This window comes from Simochromis diagramma, unplaced genomic scaffold (assembly GCF_900408965.1).
Source record: "Simochromis diagramma unplaced genomic scaffold, fSimDia1.1 OVJJ01000383.1, whole genome shotgun sequence".
Lineage (NCBI taxonomy): Eukaryota > Metazoa > Chordata > Actinopteri > Cichliformes > Cichlidae > Simochromis > Simochromis diagramma.
In genome coordinates, this window is record NW_024386798.1 from 225,836 (window position 1) to 230,659 (window position 4,824).

The 4,824-nt window shown below is 46.9% G+C and overlaps 1 long non-coding RNA gene across 1 annotated transcript; it reads right to left on the minus strand.

Moving 5' to 3' along the window:
* Positions 1–2,155: 2,155 nt before the first annotated feature.
* LOC120729337 lies at positions 2,156–4,546 on the minus strand. Its single transcript, XR_005694899.1, has 3 exons — positions 3,832–4,546; positions 2,392–2,397; positions 2,156–2,328 (listed from the first exon to the last, which is right to left on the minus strand). It is a non-coding gene; the product is annotated as an uncharacterized LOC120729337 (long non-coding RNA).
* Positions 4,547–4,824: the final 278 nt, after the last annotated feature.

Below are 4,824 nucleotides of genomic sequence, written 5' to 3' on the forward strand. Positions count from 1 at the left end.
TTCATTAATCCCATGCAAACGTACACCTATCTGGAATAACCCTGACATAGTACAAAACTAAATATGATTAATTTCCCGGAATGGAGTTGTAAAGGAATTAAATACTTAGAACATATATTAGAGGGAACAGAATTTATTCCATTTGACAGACTAGTTGCACAATATGGGATCAACAAGAAAAGATTTTTAGAATATCAACAAATTCAATCCATAGAAAAAAAGAAATGTAACATCAGTCAAGTTGAATTACAAACACCACCAAGTGCGGTACATTTTCTTACTCTTAAATCCCCCAAATCATTATCTAAAATATACACAACACTTTCTAAATTAGATGAATCAATATCCCTTCCTATTGCAAAGTGGGAAGCATATTTATCAGTCAGTTTAGAACAAAACTTCTGGTCTCAGGTATGCTTAAAAACCTTTAAATTGATTAAAAATCCCAGTCTGCAATTAATACAATACAAAATACTACATAGAGTGCACTATACAGGTCATCGGATGTTCAAGATGGGCTTTACATCTTCCAACAACTGCTCACACTGTCAAGGCAATACACCAGACAATTACATCCACGCTCTTTGGTTCTGTCCACCAGTGCAGAAGTTTTGGCACGAGATATGTGAAGACTTATCAAAGTGTCTGAAATGTAAAATTCCAACCTCCCCTTTAGTATGCTTGTTGGGCAAATTGGATGAGGTCACTACAGAAACTAATTGTCAGGGTCCTGGGACTGGGCGACCCAGGATCCCTGGGCAGTCATGTGTTATTATGTATTTTTGGTGTCGTTTCCCCTTCTCTGTGCTGTGTTAGTCTGTGTCCCACTCATATGTTTAGGCGAGGTATGGGTGTGTATGTCTGCGGGTGTGCCTGGAGGATGGAGCTCGGCCACCTGCAGGCCTGAGGGGTGTGGCCCTGCGGAGGGACTGGCCACACCCGAAGCCACACACCTGCCGCTGATCAGGGCTCGTCGGGGGAGCTACTTAGGAGAGTCTTGGAGCTCCCACCGACGCGGGATCATTGCATGAGACTCCACGTTAGTCTTCTGTTCAGTTAAGTTAGTGTGCGTGTATGCCCGCAGTTGTATGTGTCCTGACGGCTGTGTCTATTGTTTCCCGCAGGAGGAGCGTGGAAGACATGAGAGCAGCGAGCACCGGGGGGTGCTGACACGGGAGCGGAGAGCACAAAGACACGGACTATTCACGGAGAGACACAACACGGGAGTCTGGGAAAACACGGGGATTTATTGTTACTTTGTTGCACACTGTAAATAAACACACTGTTTACACATAGAGCACCGCGCCTGGGTCCTCCTTCCCCACACATCCCCACGGTCTGCCAGCCAGACCGTGACACTCCCAGGATGTGGGGGTGAACGCCAGAACACCCTGGAATGTTACAGACCTCCTAGGATGAGACATTCTTTCAATATGCCACCAACTATATACTTCTAAACACAAATGATTACATGCAGTATTCTACCATATGCAAACTTATATCATTAAAAGATTATACTGACTACTAAGTATAATTTTCCATTGACATTCCCTCCTGTTGTCAGTAAAACTTTCAATGAGACATCAGTATGTAACATCTTGTTGTACATTTTCTGTCACATCGTCATTAATCACACAAAATCTTCATGTTCCAACAGGTCAGAGTCATCATCATCATTTGTCACGGCTGTATATGCAGCAACAGTGGCAAATATTACACGGTTAATCATGAGTCTTAGACATGGCAATATACACGTTACAAAGACATAAAATAAAAGTAAAAATATCCCAACTCCGATGAGTCGTCCTTTTAGCACCTGTAACCAGGAGCCAGTGTAAAGCCAAGAAAACCAGTCACTTGTATCACTTACATAGTCCTGATTTTGGGCCTGCTGGATCTGTCTCAAAACATTCAGGGCGTCAGTCATGTTTGATGAATGTACATCGTCTCGTATGTAAGTGCAGCAGGTGTTGTTGAAGAGGACGCAAAGTCCCCCTTCCTCTGCTAGTATCATGGAGCGGTTCTTCCCTGGGAGTTGGTCCAGGAACACATATAGTGTGGGGTGTGTTGACATGCTGGGCATATGGGAACAGACATAATAGTCTGTATTTGCCGATTCTGTCTTTGTCCTGTAAAGGTGAGTGTCGTAGTCAAGGTAACCAGGAGGGTCCACCTTCCCATGGCTACGTAGGGGTCTGTCACAACCTACTACCTGGTTACTCTAAAGTTGGCCAATGGCTGGAGATTGAAGTGCGAGCAATTCCCTACGGGCGCCCAATCAGCACTTCCCCCTCGCCACTGAAGCAACCAAGTGAGGGTGAAACTTTCCTCTACTATCTAATCTCTTGGCTCTCAGCGAAGGCGGTCGCACTTTTCTCCTCTCCTCCTCACCCTTATCTTTCCTGCTTAGCCTCTATGTCCTTGTCTTGTCTCGTTTGAATTACTTTCCCTGGAATAGACTCACACGGTCGTTCTCTAAAACCTAAAAGAATTATGGATTTGATCAACTGGTCTCTGAATGCTATTGGCACCCTTTTTTTAACGAGAAGTCTGGGCTCGGGAGAGCCTGAGTGCCCTGGAGGGACTTTCCCTGCCGGATACACGATGCACGGGTGGCAGAACTGGAGGGTCATGTGCCTGGCAGGACTGTCGATCGAGGACGCTGAAGATATCTATCTATTCGGAACCGTGATAACAGGGTTCGTGCTGATCGGAGTTGGCTTAGCCCTGGTTTATCGGAGAAATAAGAGAGCGGAACCGGCTGTTCAAACCCCCCCAAGGCTGCCCGCTGGAATCGAAGCGATGGGACGAGGCGCGACCCCTCACAACGAACGTAATATGGTCAACACCTTGGAGACACTTGCATCGGCTGTGAAGGCTCAAAGCAACAACACTGAGCGTATGGGGGGATACATCAGAGAGAGGCCTGCTCAAAATGGGACCCTTGAGCGACAGTTGGAAGACATCGCGGAATGGATCACTGCAGCTGTGAGGTCTCAGAATCAAAAGAATGACAACACCATGGAACAGAAGTTTGATACCATCATGGGGAGGCTCGCGGCTCTCCAACGGGAGATCGAGAGGCCAGTGTCGGAGTGTTAGGGCAGCCTGAAAATTCTCCTGGGCTGCTCGCATGGAAATTTACAAAATCAACATTGAGATTGCGGACCCACATAACGGCGCCAGCTGCAGGCCCAAGGCTGGAGCCGAACAATCACTCCCTGATAATGACTGTGTTATGGCTATTCTTCCCGTCCCATGCAAGGACACCTGGATTGGCTGGAGGACTGTTTACTTAGCCTGATAGGCCGAAGGACACTGTCTCAGCTAAACTATGGACATGCACACACATACACTTACACTGATAAGCACTCACTCATCCCCCCTCCCTTTCCAACGCCTTCGATGCTTGTGCCCTACCGGGGAAGATGGCAGTCAACTGGACCAGCGCAGATATGCTGCAGGACCGGATGCGCTGTCTATACCGGCTCTCTCTTACCCTTACCCGCCCCTGTTGCTTGTCTTGTGTTTCTATGGTGTATTGATAGTCATGTGCTTTTGTGCTGAGGTGTTTTTTCTGTTATCAAACTGTTCTCCCATTAGGAGCTCAGTCTGAGTGGAGTTTTTTTTCTCCTCCTCTTACCTCATGTAGTGTATTTTCGTTGTTTTTTCCTATCAGCCTACCTTTCTGACATGTCTCCCCAATGTGATGTTCGTGTAAAGTTGGTCAGAAGGTTCCTTTGTAAGTGCGCATGCGCCATTAGCGTGCTGCCTGCTGTAACCCTAATTTCCCTCGGGATGAATGAAGTATTCTGATTCTGATTCTGATACTAGTTGATTGCTGTGGAGGAAGTGGAATCCTCTGGGACCTCAACCTTTTTGCAGTGCCTCTGATGTATCCAGGAGGGTCTCTCCGCTATTTTTCAGGCAGTTGGAGTGGTCAGAAGCACTTGAAATGGCCTCTATCAACCCCCATCACCTCACTTTAGGCCTTCGTCCTGCGATAGGAATACTTATGACTCTTCTGCTGTCCATCCTCTGCAGAAAAACCCCTCTGTGGAAAGGGTGCTGGGTCCAGTTATCTTACTGCTGTTATGATCCCAGCAGTCTTCAGTATGCCATCGTATGCACAGCATAGTGACACAGCATTAGGTGATGTTCATAGGAAACTGCTGTCATCACCACCATAGCTTCTGGTTCCTGTGCTTTCACAGAATCATGATGCCATCCTTAGACTCCCTCTCCGTCGTCGATGGAGCTTGGCACGCTCCCCTCATCCTTCAGGTGCCCGTCCGTTGTCCACAATCTCCTCTGTTGGCCTCTGGAAATCCCCCTTGGCACAGCTCTCATTCTAACGCAGATTTGTGGTCCTTGCTGTGGCTCCAAAATCTGATCTCATGATGGGCCCCAACCAGCTCGACCTTTGACCTCAACCACTGCCTGGGCTGTCAGCTATGCCTGGAATGGTTCTCGCTCCTCACTGGGCCTCTGAAGATTTCTCAGGAGATCCCTTTCAGCAATACTCTGACTGCTGCACCTATATTTCCTTGCTAGAAGGAGTCAAAGGAGCTTGCAAAGAAAAGCATCTGGACTTCTTTAAGTTACTTGAAGACGTTTCACCTCTCATCCGAGAAGCTTCTTCAGTTCTGAACTGAATCTGGTCAGTACCACATGTGCTGTAGTGAAAGCTGCAGCTGTTTTATTGATAAAGTTAAAGGCAAAAAACCAAAAGGATTAATCACTCATGTAACTGTGTCACTATATATCAGCATTAACAGGACCTCAGTTTGGTGTTTCAGAAAGCTGCTGATCTCAGACCTGCAT